Genomic DNA, 16,143 nt, shown 5'->3' on the forward strand with positions numbered 1-16,143 from the left:
ACTTTTTGGATGCCTAAAGAATCCTGCAGCTCCAAGGTTAGTAGGGCTGTGAATGGGGCCATGGGAGAGATTTCAGGAAAGACACAGCATTCGGAGATGGCAGGTGTCGCCTGGGCGCAGAGCTCGGACGTTTTCAATTTTGATGGTCACAGGCGGGCGATGGACAGTGATGTGCGTTGTCGCACGTCGTAGTTTTTGGATGCCTAAAGGAGCCGGCAGCTCCAGATTTAGTAGTGCTGTGAATGGGGCCATGGGAGAGGTTTCAGTAGACACAGCTTTCGGGGCTGGCAGGCTTCGCCTGGGTGCATGGCCCGGACCTTTACGGTTTTGAGGCTTGAATCTCGAAAATGGCTAGAGAGCTGCTAAGACGCATGTCGAAGTGTTTGGATGCCTAAAGGAGCCGGCAGTTAAGCGTTAGTAGGGCTGTGAATGGGGCCATGGTAGGGGTTTCAGGAAAGACACAGCATTCGGGGCTGGGAGGTTTCTCCTGGGAGCAGGGCCCAGACGATTATAGTTCTGAAGCTTGAATCTCAAAAATGGCTTGAGAGCTGCTAAGACGCATGTCGCAGTGTTTGGATGCCTACAGGAGCGTGCAGCTCCAGGGTTAGTACAGCTGTGAATGGGGCCATGGTAGAGGTTTCAGCAAAGAATAAGCATTCGGGGCTGGCAGATTTCACCTGGGAGCAGGGCCCGGACGTTTGCAGTTTTGAGGCTTGTGTCTCGAAAATGGCTTGAGAGCTGCTAAGACGCATGTCGCAGTGTTTGGATGCCTACAGGAGCGTGCAGCCCCAGGGTTAGTAGGGGTGTGAATGGGGCCATGGTAGAGGTTTCAGGAAAGACACAGCATTCGGAGATGGCAGGTTTCGCCTGGGAGCAGGGCCAGAACGTTTGCAGTTTAGAAGCTTGAATCTTGAAAATGGCTAGAGAGCTGCTAACATGCATGTCGTACTTTATGAATGCCTAAAGGAGCCTGCAGCTCCAGGGTTGGTTAGGGCTGTGAATGGGGCCATGGTAGAGGTTTCAGGAATGCAACAGCATTCGGAGATGGTAGGTTTCGCCTGGGCACAGGGCCTAGACGTCTGCAGTTTTGATGGCCGGAGGTGGGCGATGGACAGCGAGCCCCTCTGTCGCACGTCGCAGTTTATGGATGCCTAAAGGAGCCAGCAGCTCCAGGATTAGTAGTGCTGTGAATGGGCCCATGGTAAAGGTTTCAGGAAAGAGCATTCGGAGATGCCAGGTGTCGCCTGGGAGCAGGCCCCGGACGATTTCAATTTTGATGGTCGCAGGCGGGCGATGGACAGCGATCTGCTAAGACGCATGTCGCACTTTTTGGATGCCTAAAGAATCCTGCAGCTCCAAGGTTAGTAGGGCTGTGAATGGGGCCATGGGAGAGATTTCAGGAAAGACACAGCATTCGGAGATGGCAGGTGTCGCCTGGGCGCAGAGCTCGGACGTTTTCAATTTTGATGGTCGCAGGCGGGCGATGGACAGTGATGTGCGTTGTCGCACGTCGTAGTTTTTGGATGCCTAAAGGAGCCGGCAGCTCCAGATTTAGTAGTGCTGTGAATGGGGCCATGGGAGAGGTTTCAGTAAAGACACAGCTTTCGGGGCTGGCAGGCTTCGCCTGGGTGCATGGCCCGGACCTTTACAGTTTTGAGGCTTGAATCTCGAAAATGGCTAGAGAGCTGCTAAGACGCATGTCGAAGTGTTTGGATGCCTAAAGGAGCCGGCAGTTAAGCGTTAGTAAGGCTGTGAATGGGGCCATGGTAGGGGTTTCAGGAAAGACACAGCATTCGGGGCTGGGCCTTTCACCTGGGAGCAGGGCCTGGATGTTTGCAGTTTTGACGCTCGAAGCCCCAAATTGGCCATAGAGCTATTAATATTGCATGTCGCAGTTTATGGATATCTAAAGGAGCCTGCATCCCCAGGGTTAGTAGGGCTGTGAATGGGGCCATGGGAGAGGTTTCAGGAATGCAACAGCATTCGGGGCTGGCAGATTTCGCCTGGCCACAGGGCCCAGACGTGTGCAGTTTTGATGGCCGGAGGTGGGCGATGGACAGCGAGGCCGTCTGTCACACGTCGCAGTTTCTGGATGCCTAAAGCAGCATGCAGCTCCAGATTTAGTAGTGCTGTGAGTGGGCCCATGGTAGAGGTTTCAGGAAAGACACAGCGTTCTGGGATTGGCAGGTTTCTCCTGGGAGCAGCACCCAGACATTTACAGTTCTGAAGCTTGAATCTCGAAAATTGCTAGAGAGCTGCTAAGACACACGTCGCACTTTTTGGATGACTAAAGGAGCGTGCAGCTCCAGGGTTAGGAGGGCTGTGAATGGGCCCATGGTAGAGGTTTCAGGAAAGACACAGCATTCGGTGCTGGCAGGTTTCACCTGGGAGCAGGGCCCAGACCTTTACAGTTTTGAAGCTTGAATCTCGAAAAAGGCTTGAGAGCTGCTAAGACGCATGTCGCAGTGTTTGGATGCCTACAGGAGCGTGCAGCTCCAGGGTTAGTACAGCTGTGAATGGGGCCATGGTAGAGGTTTCAGCAAAGAATAAGCATTCGGGGCTGGCAGATTTCACCTGGGAGCAGGGCCCGGACGTTTGCAGTTTTGAGGCTTGTGTCTTGAAAATGGCTTGAGAGCTGCTAAGACGCATGTCGCAGTGTTTGGATGCCTAAAGGAGCCTGCAGCCCCAGGGTTAGTAGGGGTGTGAATGGGGCCATGGTAGAGGTTTCAGGAAAGACACAGCATTCGGAGATGGCAGGTTTCGCCTGGGAGCAGGGCCAGAACGTTTGCAGTTTAGAAGCTTGAATCTTGAAAATGGCTAGAGAGCTGCTAACATGCATGTCGTACTTTATGAATGCCTAAAGGAGCCTGCAGCTCCAGGGTTGGTTAGGGCTGTGAATGGGGCCATGGTAGAGGTTTCAGGAATGCAACAGCATTCGGAGATGGTAGGTTTCGCCTGGGCACAGGGCCTAGACGTCTGCAGTTTTGATGGCCGGAGGTGGGCGATGGACAGCGAGCCCCTCTGTCGCACGTCGCAGTTTATGGATGCCTAAAGGAGCCAGCAGCTCCAGGATTAGTAGTGCTGTGAATGGGCCCATGGTAAAGGTTTCAGGAAAGACAAAGCATTCGGAGATGCCAGGTGTCGCCTGGGAGCAGGCCCCGGACGATTTCAATTTTGATGGTCGCAGGCGGGCGATGGACAGCGATCTGCTAAGACGCATGTCGCACTTTTTGGATGCCTAAACAATCCTGCAGCTCCAAGGTTAGTAGGGCTGTGAATGGGGCCATGGGAGAGATTTCAGGAAAGACACAGCATTCGGAGATGGCAGGTGTCGCCTGGGCGCAGAGCTCGGACGTTTTCAATTTTGATGGTCGCAGGCGGGCGATGGACAGTGATGTGCGTTGTCGCACGTCGTAGTTTTTGGATGCCTAAAGGAGCCGGCAGCTCCAGATTTAGTAGTGCTGTGAATGGGGCCATGGGAGAGGTTTCAGTAAAGACACAGCTTTCGGGGCTGGCAGGCTTCGCCTGGGTGCATGGCCCGGACCTTTACAGTTTTGAGGCTTGAATCTCGAAAATGGCTAGAGAGCTGCTAAGACGCATGTCGAAGTGTTTGGATGCCTAAAGGAGCCGGCAGTTAAGCGTTAGTAGGGCTGTGAATGGGGCCATGGTAGGGGTTTCAGGAAAGACACAGCATTCGGGGCTGGGCCTTTCACCTGGGAGCAGGGCCTGGATGTTTGCAGTTTTGACGCTCGAAGCCCCAAATTGGCCATAGAGCTATTAATATTGCATGTCGCAGTTTATGGATATCTAAAGGAGCCTGCATCCCCAGGGTTAGTAGGGCTGTGAATGGGGCCATGGGAGAGGTTTCAGGAATGCAACAGCATTCGGGGCTGGCAGATTTCGCCTGGCCACAGGGCCTAGACGTCTGCAGTTTTGATGGCCGGAGGTGGGCGATGGACAGCGAGGCCGTCTGTCACGCGTCGCAGTTTCTGGATGCCTAAAGCAGCATGCAGCTCCAGATTTAGTAGTGCTGTGAGTGGGCCCATGGTAGAGGTTTCAGGAAAGACACAGCGTTCTGGGATTGGCAGGTTTCTCCTGGGAGCAGCACCCAGATATTTACAGTTCTGAAGCTTGAATCTCGAAAATTGCTAGAGAGCTGCTAAGACACACGTCGCACTTTTTGGATGACTAAAGGAGCGTGCAGCTCCAGGGTTAGTAGGGCTGTGAATGGGCCCATGGTAGAGGTTTCAGGAAAGACACAGCATTCGGTGCTGGCAGGTTTCACCTGGGAGCAGGGCCCAGACCTTTACAGTTTTGAAGCTTGAATCTCGAAAAAGGCTTGAGAGCTGCTAAGACGCATGTCGCAGTGTTTGGATGCCTACAGGAGCGTGCAGCTCCAGGGTTAGTACAGCTGTGAATGGGGCCATGGTAGAGCTTTCAGCAAAGAATAAGCATTCGGGGCTGGCAGATTTCACCTGGGAGCAGGGCCCGGACGTTTGCAGTTTAGAAGCTTGAATCTTGAAAATGGCTAGAGAGCTGCTAACATGCATGTCGTACTTTATGAATGCCTAAAGGAGCCTGCAGCTCCAGGGTTGGTTAGGGCTGTGAATGGGGCCATGGTAGAGGTTTCAGGAATGCAACAGCATTCGGAGATGGTAGGTTTCGCCTGGTCACAGGGCCTAGACGTCTGCAGTTTTGATGGCCGAAAGTGGGCGATGGACAGCGAGCCCCTCTGTCGCACGTCGCAGTTTATGGATGCCTAAAGGAGCCAGCAGCTCCAGGATTAGTAGTGCTGTGAATGGGCCCATGGTAAAGGTTTCAGGAAAGACAAAGCATTCGGAGATGCCAGGTGTCGCCTGGGCGCAGAGCTCGGACGTTTTCAATTTTGATGGTCGCAGGCGGGCGATGGACAGTGATGTGCGTTGTCGCACGTCGTAGTTTTTGGATGCCTAAAGGAGCCGGCGGCTCCAGATTTAGTAGTGCTGTGAATGGGGCCATGGGAGAGGTTTCAGTAGACACAGCTTTCGGGGCTGGCAGGCTTCGCCTGGGTGCATGGCCCGGACCTTTACGGTTTTGAGGCTTGAATCTCGAAAATGGCTAGAGAGCTGCTAAGACGCATGTCGAAGTGTTTGGATGCCTAAAGGAGCCGGCAGTTAAGCGTTAGTAGGGCTGTGAATGGGGCCATGGTAGGGGTTTCAGGAAAGACACAGCATTCGGGGCTGGGAGGTTTCTCCTGGGAGCAGGGCCCAGACGATTATAGTTCTGAAGCTTGAATCTCAAAAATGGCTAGAGAGCTGCTAAGATGCATGTCGCACTTTTTGCATGCCTAAAGGAGCGTGCAGCTCCAGGGTTAGGAGGGCTGTGAATGGGGCCATGGTAGAGGTTTCAGGAAAGACACAGCATTCGGGGCTGGGCCTTTCACCTGGGAGCAGGGCCTGGATGTTTGCAGTTTTGACGCTCGAAGCCCCAAATTGGCCATAGAGCTATTAATATTGCATGTCGCAGTTTATGGATATCTAAAGGAGCCTGCATCCCCAGGGTTAGTAGGGCTGTGAATGGGGCCATGGGAGAGGTTTCAGGAATGCAACAGCATTCGGGGCTGGCAGATTTCGCCTGGCCACAGGGCCCAGACGTGTGCAGTTTTGATGGCCGGAGGTGGGCGATGGACAGCGAGGCCGTCTGTCACACGTCACAGTTTCTGGATGCCTAAAGCAGCATGCAGCTCCAGGATTAGTAGTGCTGTGAATGGGGCCATGGTAGAGGTTTCAGGAAAGACACAGCGTTCTGGGATTGGCAGGTTTCTCCTGGGAGCAGCACCCAGACATTTACAGTTCTGAACCTTGAATCTCGAAAATTGCTAGAGAGCTGCTAAGACACACGTCGCACTTTTTGGATGACTAAAGGAGCGTGCAGCTCCAGGGTTAGGAGGGCTGTGAATGGGGCCATGGTAGAGGTTTCAGGAAAGACACAGCATTCGGGGCTGGGCCTTTCACCTGGGAGCAGGGCCTGGATGTTTGCAGTTTTGACGCTCGAAGCCCCAAATTGGCCATAGAGCTATTAATATTGCATGTCGCAGTTTATGGATATCTAAAGGAGCCTGCATCCCCAGGGTTAGTAGGGCTGTGAATGGGGCCATGGGAGAGGTTTCAGTAAAGACACAGCTTTCGGGGCTGGCAGGCTTCGCCTGGGTGCATGGCCCGGACCTTTACAGTTTTGAGGCTTGAATCTCGAAAATGGCTAGAGAGCTGCTAAGACGCATGTCGAAGTGTTTGGATGCCTAAAGGAGCCGGCAGTTAAGCGTTAGTAGGGCTGTGAATGGGGCCATGGTAGGGGTTTCAGGAAAGACACAGCATTCGGGGCTGGGAGGTTTCTCCTGGGAGCAGGGCCCAGACGATTATAGTTCTGAAGCTTGAATCTCAAAAATGGCTAGAGAGCTGCTAAGACACACGTCGCACTTTTTGGATGACTAAAGGAGCGTGCAGCTCCAGGGTTAGGAGGGCTGTGAATGGGGCCATGGTAGAGGTTTCAGGAAAGACACAGCATTCGGGGCTGGGCCTTTCACCTGGGAGCAGGGCCTGGATGTTTGCAGTTTTGACGCTCGAAGCCCCAAATTGGCCATAGAGCTATTAATATTGCATGTCGCAGTTTATGGATATCTAAAGGAGCCTGCATCCCCAGGGTTAGTAGGGCTGTGAATGGGGCCATGGGAGAGGTTTCAGTAAAGACACAGCTTTCGGGGCTGGCAGGCTTCGCCTGGGTGCATGGCCCGGACCTTTACAGTTTTGAGGCTTGAATCTCGAAAATGGCTAGAGAGCTGCTAAGACGCATGTCGAAGTGTTTGGATGCCTAAAGGAGCCGGCAGTTAAGCATTAGTAGGGCTGTGAATGGGGCCATGGTAGGGGTTTCAGGAAAGACACAGCATTCGGGGCTGGGAGGTTTCTCCTGGGAGCAGGGCCCAGACGATTATAGTTCTGAAGCTTGAATCTCGAAAATGGCTAGAGAGCTGCTAAGATGCATGTCGCACTTTTTGCATGCCTAAAGGAGCGTGCAGCTCCAGGGTTAGGAGGGCTGTGAATGGGGCCATGGTAGAGGTTTCAGGAAAGACACAGCATTCGGGGCTGGGCCTTTCACCTGGGAGCAGGGCCTGGATGTTTGCAGTTTTGACGCTCGAAGCCCCAAATTGGCCATAGAGCTATTAATATTGCATGTCGCAGTTTATGGATATCTAAAGGAGCCTGCATCCCCAGGGTTAGTAGGGCTGTGAATGGGGCCATGGGAGAGGTTTCAGGAATGCAACAGCATTCGGGGCTGGCAGATTTCGCCTGGCCACAGGGCCCAGACGTCTGCAGTTTTGAGGCTTGTGTCTCGAAAATGGCTTGAGAGCTGCTAAGACGCATGTCGCAGTGTTTGGATGCCTACAGGAGCGTGCAGCCCCAGGGTTAGTACAGCTGTGAATGGGGCCATGGTAGAGGTTTCAGGAAAGACACAGCATTCGGAGATGGCAGGTTTCGCCTGGGAGCAGGGCCAGAACGTTTGCAGTTTAGAAGCTTGAATCTTGAAAATGGCTAGAGAGCTGCTAACATGCATGTCGTACTTTATGAATGCCTAAAGGAGCCTGCAGCTCCAGGGTTGGTTAGGGCTGTGAATGGGGCCATGGTAGAGGTTTCAGGAATGCAACAGCATTCGGAGATGGTAGGTTTCGCCTGGTCACAGGGCCTAGACGTCTGCAGTTTTGATGGCCGAAAGTGGGCGATGGACAGCGAGCCCCTCTGTCGCACGTCGCAGTTTATGGATGCCTAAAGGAGCCAGCAGCTCCAGGATTAGTAGTGCTGTGAATGGGCCCATGGTAAAGGTTTCAGGAAAGACAAAGCATTCGGAGATGCCAGGTGTCGCCTGGGAGCAGGCCCCGGACGATTTCAATTTTGATGGTCGCAGGCGGGCGATGGACAGCGATCTGCTAAGACGCACGTCGCACTTTTTGGATGCCTAAACAATCCTGCAGCTCCAGGATTAGTAGGGCTGTGAATGGGGCCATGGGAGAGATTTCAGGAAAGACACAGCATTCGGAGATGGCAGGTGTCGCCTGGGCGCAGAGCTCGGACGTTTTCAATTTTGATGGTCGCAGGCAGGCGATGGACAGTGATGTGCGTTGTCGCACGTCGTAGTTTTTGGATGCCTAAAGGAGCCGGCGGCTCCAGATTTAGTAGTGCTGTGAATGGGGCCATGGGAGAGGTTTCAGTAAAGACACAGCTTTCGGGGCTGGCAGGCTTCGCCTGGGTGCATGGCCCGGACCTTTACGGTTTTGAGGCTTGAATCTCGAAAATGGCTAGAGAGCTGCTAAGATGCATGTCGCACTTTTTGCATGCCTAAAGGAGCGTGCAGCTCCAGGGTTAGGAGGGCTGTGAATGGGGCCATGGTAGAGGTTTCAGGAAAGACACAGCATTCGGGGCTGGGCCTTTCACCTGGGAGCAGGGCCTGGATGTTTGCAGTTTTGACGCTCGAAGCCCCAAATTGGCCATAGAGCTATTAATATTGCATGTCGCAGTTTATGGATATCTAAAGGAGCCTGCATCTCCAGGGTTGGTTAGGGCTGTGAGTGGGGCCATGGTAGAGGTTTCAGCAAAGACCTAGCATTTGGGGCTGGCAGGTTTCGCCTGGCCACAGGGCCCAGACGTCTGCAGTTTTGATGGCCGGAGGTGGGCGATGGACAGCGAGGCCGTCTGTCACACGTCGCAGTTTCTGGATGCCTAAAGCAGCATGCAGCTCCAGATTTAGTAGTGCTGTGAATGGGCCCATGGTAGAGGTTTCAGGAAAGACACAGCGTTCTGGGATTGGCAGGTTTCTCCTGGGAGCAGCACCCAGATATTTACAGTTCTGAAGCTTGAATCTCGAAAATTGCTAGAGAGCTGCTAAGACACACGTCGCACTTTTTGGATGATTAAAGGAGCGTGCAGCTCCAGGGTTAGGAGGGCTGTGAATGTGCCCATGGTAGAGGTTTCAGGAAAGACACAGCATTCGGTGCTGGCAGGTTTCACCTGGGCGCATGGCCCAGACCTTTACAGTTTTGAAGCTTGAATCTCGAAAAAGGCTTGAGAGCTGCTAAGACGCATGTCGCAGTGTTTGGATGCCTACAGGAGCGTGCAGCCCCAGGGTTAGTAGGGGTGTGAATGGGGCCATGGTAGAGGTTTCAGGAAAGACACAGCATTCGGAGATGGCAGGTTTCGCCTGGGAGCAGGGCCAGAACGTTTGCAGTTTAGAAGCTTGAATCTTGAAAATGGCTAGAGAGCTGCTAACATGCATGTCGTACTTTATGAATGCCTAAAGGAGCCTGCAGCTCCAGGGTTGGTTAGGGCTGTGAATGGGGCCATGGTAGAGGTTTCAGGAATGCAACAGCATTCGGAGATGGTAGGTTTCGCCTGGGCACAGGGCCTAGACGTCTGCAGTTTTGATGGCCGGAGGTGGGCGATGGACAGCGAGCCCCTCTGTCGCACGTCGCAGTTTATGGATGCCTAAAGGATCCGGCAGCTCCAGGATTAGTAGTGCTGTGAATGGGGCCATGGTAAAGGTTTCAGGAAAGACAAAGCATTCGGAGATGCCAGGTGTCGCCTGGGAGCAGGCCCCGGACGATTTCAATTTTGATGGTCGCAGGCGGGCGATGGACAGTGATGTGCGTTGTCGCACGTCGTAGTTTTTGGATGCCTAAAGGAGCCGGCAGCTCCAGATTTAGTAGTGCTGTGAATGGGGCCATGGGAGAGGTTTCAGTAAAGACACAGCTTTCGGGGCTGGCAGGCTTCGCCTGGGTGCATGGCCCGGACCTTTACGGTTTTGAGGCTTGAATCTCGAAAATGGCTAGAGAGCTGCTAAGACGCATGTCGAAGTGTTTGGATGCCTAAAGGAGCCGGCAGTTAAGCGTTAGTAGGGCTGTGAATGGGGCCATGGTAGGGGTTTCAGGAAAGACACAGCATTCGGGGCTGGGAGGTTTCTCCTGGGAGCAGGGCCCAGACGATTATAGTTCTGAAGCTTGAATCTCGAAAATGGCTAGAGAGCTGCTAAGATGCATGTCGCACTTTTTGCATGCCTAAAGGAGCGTGCAGCTCCAGGGTTAGGAGGGCTGTGAATGGGGCCATGGTAGAGGTTTCAGCAAAGAATAAGCATTCGGAGATGGCAGGTTTCGCCTGGGAGCAGGGCCAGAACGTTTGCAGTTTAGAAGCTTGAATCTTGAAAATGGCTAGAGAGCTGCTAACATGCATGTCGTACTTTATGGATGCCTAAAGGAGCCTGCAGCTCCAGGGTTGGTTAGGGCTGTGAATGGGGCCATGGTAGAGGTTTCAGGAATGCAACAGCATTCGGAGATGGTAGGTTTCGCCTGGCCACAGGGCCCAGACGTCTGCAGTTTTGATGGCCGGAGGTGGGCGATGGACAGCGAGCCCCTCTGTCGCACGTCGCAGTTTATGGATGCCTAAAGGAGCCAGCAGCTCCAGGATTAGTAGTGCTGTGAATGGGCCCATGGTAAAGGTTTCAGGAAAGACAAAGCATTCGGAGATGCCAGGTGTCGCCTGGGAGCAGGCCCCGGACGATTTCAATTTTGATGGTCGCAGGCGGGCGATGGACAGCGATCTGCTAAGACGCATGTCGCACTTTTTGGATGCCTAAACAATCCTGCAGCTCCAGGATTAGTAGGGCTGTGAATGGGGCCATGGGAGAGATTTCAGGAAAGACACAGCATTCGGAGATGGCAGGTGTCGCCTGGGCGCAGAGCTCGGACGTTTTCAATTTTGATGGTCGCAGGCGGGCGATGGACAGTGATGTGCGTTGTCGCACGTCGTAGTTTTTGGATGCCTAAAGGAGCCGGCAGCTCCAGATTTAGTAGTGCTGTGAATGGGGCCATGGGAGAGGTTTCAGTAAAGACACAGCTTTCGGGGCTGGCAGGCTTCGCCTGGGTGCATGGCCCAGACGATTATCGTTCTGAAGCTTGAATCTCGAAAATGGCTAGAGAGCTGCTAAGATGCATGTCGCACTTTTTGCATGCCTAAAGGAGCGTGCAGCTCCAGGGTTAGGAGGGCTGTGAATGGGGCCATGGTAGAGGTTTCAGGAAAGACACAGCATTCGGGGCTGGGCCTTTCACCTGGGAGCAGGGCCTGGATGTTTGCAGTTTTGACGCTCGAAGCCCCAAATTGGCCGTAGAGCTATTAATATTGCATGTCGCAGTTTATGGATATCTAAAGGAGCCTGCATCCCCAGGGTTAGTAGGGCTGTGAATGGGGCCATGGGAGAGGTTTCAGGAATGCAACAGCATTCGGGGCTGGCAGATTTCGCCTGGCCACAGGGCCCAGACGTCTGCAGTTTCGATGGCCGGAGGTGGGCGATGGACAGCGAGGCCGTCTGTCACACGTCGCAGTTTCTGGATGCCTAAAGCAGCATGCAGCTCCAGATTTAGTAGTGCTGTGAATGGGCCCATGGTAGAGGTTTCAGGAAAGACACAGCGTTCTGGGATTGGCAGGTTTCTCCTGGGAGCAGCACCCAGACCTTTACAGTTTTGAAGCTTGAATCTCGAAAATGGCTAGAGAGCTGCTAAGACGCATGTCGCAGTGTTTGGATGCCTACAGGAGCGTGCAGCTCCAGGGTTAGTACAGCTGTGAATGGGGCCATGGTAGAGGTTTCAGCAAAGAATAAGCATTCGGGGCTGGCAGATTTCACCTGGGAGCAGGGCCCGGACGTTTGCAGTTTTGAGGCTTGTGTCTCGAAAATGGCTTGAGAGCTGCTAAGACGCATGTCCCAGTGTTTGGATGCCTACAGGAGCGTGCAGCCCCAGGGTTAGGAGGGCTGTGAATGGGGCCATGGTAGAGGTTTCAGGAAAGACACAGCATTCGGAGATGGCAGGTTTCGCCTGGGAGCAGGGCCAGAACGTTTGCAGTTTAGAAGCTTGAATCTTGAAAATGGCTAGAGAGCTGCTAACATGCATGTCGTACTTTATGAATGCCTAAAGGAGCCTGCAGCTCCAGGGTTGGTTAGGGCTGTGAATGGGGCCATGGTAGAGGTTTCAGGAATGCAACAGCATTCGGAGATGGTAGGTTTCGCCTGGGCACAGGGCCTAGACGTCTGCAGTTTTGATGGCCGGAGGTGGGCGATGGACAGCGAGCCCCTCTGTCGCACGTCGCAGTTTATGGATGCCTAAAGGAGCCGGCAGCTCCAGATTTAGTAGTGCTGTGAATGGGGCCATGGGAGAGGTTTCAGTAAAGACACAGCTTTCGGGGCTGGCAGGCTTCGCCTGGGTGCATGGCCCAGACGATTATCGTTCTGAAGCTTGAATCTCGAAAATGGCTAGAGAGCTGCTAAGACGCATGTCGCACTTTTTGCATGCCTAAAGGAGCGTGCAGCTCCAGGGTTAGGAGGGCTGTGAATGGGGCCATGGTAGAGGTTTCAGGAAAGACACAGCATTCGGGGCTGGGCCTTTCACCTGGGAGCAGGGCCTGGATGTTTGCAGTTTTGACGCTCGAAGCCCCAAATTGGCCGTAGAGCTATTAATATTGCATGTCGCAGTTTATGGATATCTAAAGGAGCCTGCATCCCCAGGGTTAGTAGGGCTGTGAATGGGGCCATGGGAGAGGTTTCAGGAATGCAACAGCATTCGGGGCTGGCAGATTTCGCCTGGCCACAGGGCCCAGACGTCTGCAGTTTCGATGGCCGGAGGTGGGCGATGGACAGCGAGGCCGTCTGTCACACGTCGCAGTTTCTGGATGCCTAAAGCAGCATGCAGCTCCAGATTTAGTAGTGCTGTGAATGGGCCCATGGTAGAGGTTTCAGGAAAGACACAGCGTTCTGGGATTGGCAGGTTTCTCCTGGGAGCAGCACCCAGACCTTTACAGTTTTGAAGCTTGAATCTCGAAAATGGCTAGAGAGCTGCTAAGACGCATGTCGCAGTGTTTGGATGCCTACAGGAGCGTGCAGCTCCAGGGTTAGTACAGCTGTGAATGGGGCCATGGTAGAGGTTTCAGCAAAGAATAAGCATTCGGGGCTGGCAGATTTCACCTGGGAGCAGGGCCCGGACGTTTGCAGTTTTGAGGCTTGTGTCTCGAAAATGGCTTGAGAGCTGCTAAGACGCATGTCGCAGTGTTTGGATGCCTACAGGAGCGTGCAGCTCCAGGGTTAGTACAGCTGTGAATGGGGCCATGGTAGAGGTTTCAGGAAAGACACAGCATTCGGAGATGGCAGGTTTCGCCTGGGAGCAGGGCCAGAACGTTTGCAGTTTAGAAGCTTGAATCTTGAAAATGGCTAGAGAGCTGCTAACATGCATGTCGTACTTTATGAATGCCTAAAGGAGCCTGCAGCTCCAGGGTTGGTTAGGGCTGTGAATGGGGCCATGGTAGAGGTTTCAGGAATGCAACAGCATTCGGAGATGGTAGGTTTCGCCTGGGCACAGGGCCTAGACGTCTGCAGTTTTGATGGCCGGAGGTGGGCGATGGACAGCGAGCCCCTCTGTCGCACGTCGCAGTTTATGGATGCCTAAAGGAGCCTGCAGCTCCAGGATTAGTAGTGCTGTGAATGGGCCCATGGTAAAGGTTTCAGGAAAGACAAAGCATTCGGAGATGCCAGGTGTCGCCTGGGAGCAGGCCCCGGACGATTTCAATTTTGATGGTCGCAGGCAGGCGATGGACAGCGATCTGCTAAGACGCATGTCGCACTTTTTGGATGCCTAAAGAATCCTGCAGCTCCAGGATTAGTAGGGCTGTGAATGGGGCCATGGGAGAGATTTCAGGAAAGACACAGCATTCGGAGATGGCAGGTGTCGCCTGGGCGCAGAGCTCGGACGTTTTCAATTTTGATGGTCGCAGGCGGGCGATGGACAGTGATGTGCGTTGTTGCACGTCGTAGTTTTTGGATGCCTAAAGGAGCCGGCAGCTCCAGATTTAGTAGTGCTGTGAATGGGGCCATGGGAGAGGTTTCAGTAAAGACACAGCTTTCGGGGCTGGCAGGCTTCGCCTGGGTGCATGGCCCGGACCTTTACAGTTTTGAGGCTTGAATCTCGAAAATGGCTAGAGAGCTGCTAAGACGCATGTCGAAGTGTTTGGATGCCTAAAGGAGCCGGCAGTTAAGCGTTAGTAGGGCTGTGAATGGGGCCATGGTAGGGGTTTCAGGAAAGACACAGCATTCGGGGCTGGGAGGTTTCTCCTGGGAGCAGGGCCCAGACGATTATAGTTCTGAAGCTTGAATCTCAAAAATGGCTAGAGAGCTGCTAAGATGCATGTCGCACTTTTTGCATGCCTAAAGGAGCGTGCAGCTCCAGGGTTAGGAGGGCTGTGAATGGGGCCATGGTAGAGGTTTCAGGAAAGACACAGCATTCGGGGCTGGGCCTTTCACCTGGGAGCAGGGCCTGGATGTTTGCAGTTTTGACGCTCGAAGCCCCAAATTGGCCATAGAGCTATTAATATTGCATGTCGCAGTTTATGGATATCTAAAGGAGCCTGCATCCCCAGGGTTAGTAGGGCTGTGAATGGGGCCATGGGAGAGGTTTCAGGAATGCAACAGCATTCGGGGCTGGCAGATTTCGCCTGGCCACAGGGCCCAGACGTCTGCAGTTTTGATGGCCGGAGGTGGGCGATGGACAGCGAGGCCGTCTGTCACACGTCGCAGTTTCTGGATGCCTAAAGCAGCATGCAGCTCCAGATTTAGTAGTGCTGTGAATGGGCCCATGGTAGAGGTTTCAGGAAAGACACAGCGTTCTGGGATTGGCAGGTTTCTCCTGGGAGCAGCACCCAGACATTTACAGTTCTGAAGCTTGAATCTCGAAAATTGCTAGAGAGCTGCTAAGACGCATGTCGAAGTGTTTGGATGCCTACAGGAGCGTGCAGCTCCAGGGTTAGTACAGCTGTGAATGGGGCCATGGTAGAGGTTTCAGGAAAGACACAGCATTCGGGGCTGGGAGGTTTCTCCTGGGAGCAGGGCCCGGACGTTTGCAGTTTTGAGGCTTGTGTCTCGAAAATGGCTAGAGAGCTGCTAAGATGCATGTCGCACTTTTTGCATGCCTAAAGGAGCGTGCAGCTCCAGGGTTAGGAGGGCTGTGAATGGTGTCATGGTAGGGGTTTCAGGAAAGACACAGCTTTCGGAGATGGCAGGTGTCGCCTGGGAGCAGGGCCCGGACGTTTGCAGTTTTGAAGCTTGAATGTCGAAAATGGCTAGAGAGCTGCTAAGATGCATGTCGCACTTTATGAATGCCTAAAGGAGCCTGCAGCTCCAGGGTTGGTTAGGGCTGTGAATGGGGCCATGGTAGAGGTTTCAGGAAAGCAACAGCATTCAGGGCTGGCAGGGTTCGCCTGGGCACAGGGCCTAGACATCTGCAGTTTTGATGGCCGGAGGTGGGCGATGGACAGCGAGCCCCTCTGTCACACGTCGTAGTTTATGGATGACTAAAGGATCCTGCAGCTCCAGGGTTAGTAGGGCTGTGAATGGAGCCATGGTAGAGGTTTCAGGAAAGACATAGCATTCGGAGATGGCAGGTGTCGCCTGGGAGCAGGTCCCGGACCTTTACAGTTTTGAGGCTTGAATCTCGAAAATGGCTAGAGAGGTTCTACGACGCACGTTGCAGATTTTGTATGCTTAAAGGAGTGTGCAGCTCCAGGGTTAGTAGGGCTGTGAATGGGGCCATGGTAGAGGTTTCAGGAAAGACACAGCATTCATTGTTGACAGGTTTTGTCTGGGAGCAGGATCTGGACGTTTGCAGTTTTGAGGATTGAATCTTTAAAATGTCTAGAGAGCTGCTAAGAGCCCCGTCAAGCCTGCCCCTCACACAAACTCCGCCCCTGAGACATGCCAAGCCCCTCCCCTCATGCAGACTCTGCCCATCATGCAAATTCTGCCCCGATGCATGGCAAGCCCCGCCTCTCAGAGCATCTCTACCCGTCATGCAAACTCCGCCCTGACATAAACTCCGCCCTCATGCATGCCAAGCACCGCCCCTCACCTAAACTCCGCCCCTGCTGAAACCCCGCCCCCACGCACGCCAAGCCCTGCCCCTCACGCAAACTCCGCCCCCGACGCACGCCAAGCTCCGCCCCTCACGCAGCGTACAGCGCATGCTCGCTCGGTGCTCCCCCCTGGCGACCAAATTTCGGTACTGCAGCGGTAGCGCCGCGCATGCGCAGTGCA

The sequence above is a fragment of the Grus americana genome, chromosome 31 (assembly GCF_028858705.1).
Source record: "Grus americana isolate bGruAme1 chromosome 31, bGruAme1.mat, whole genome shotgun sequence".
NCBI classification, from domain to species: domain Eukaryota; kingdom Metazoa; phylum Chordata; class Aves; order Gruiformes; family Gruidae; genus Grus; species Grus americana.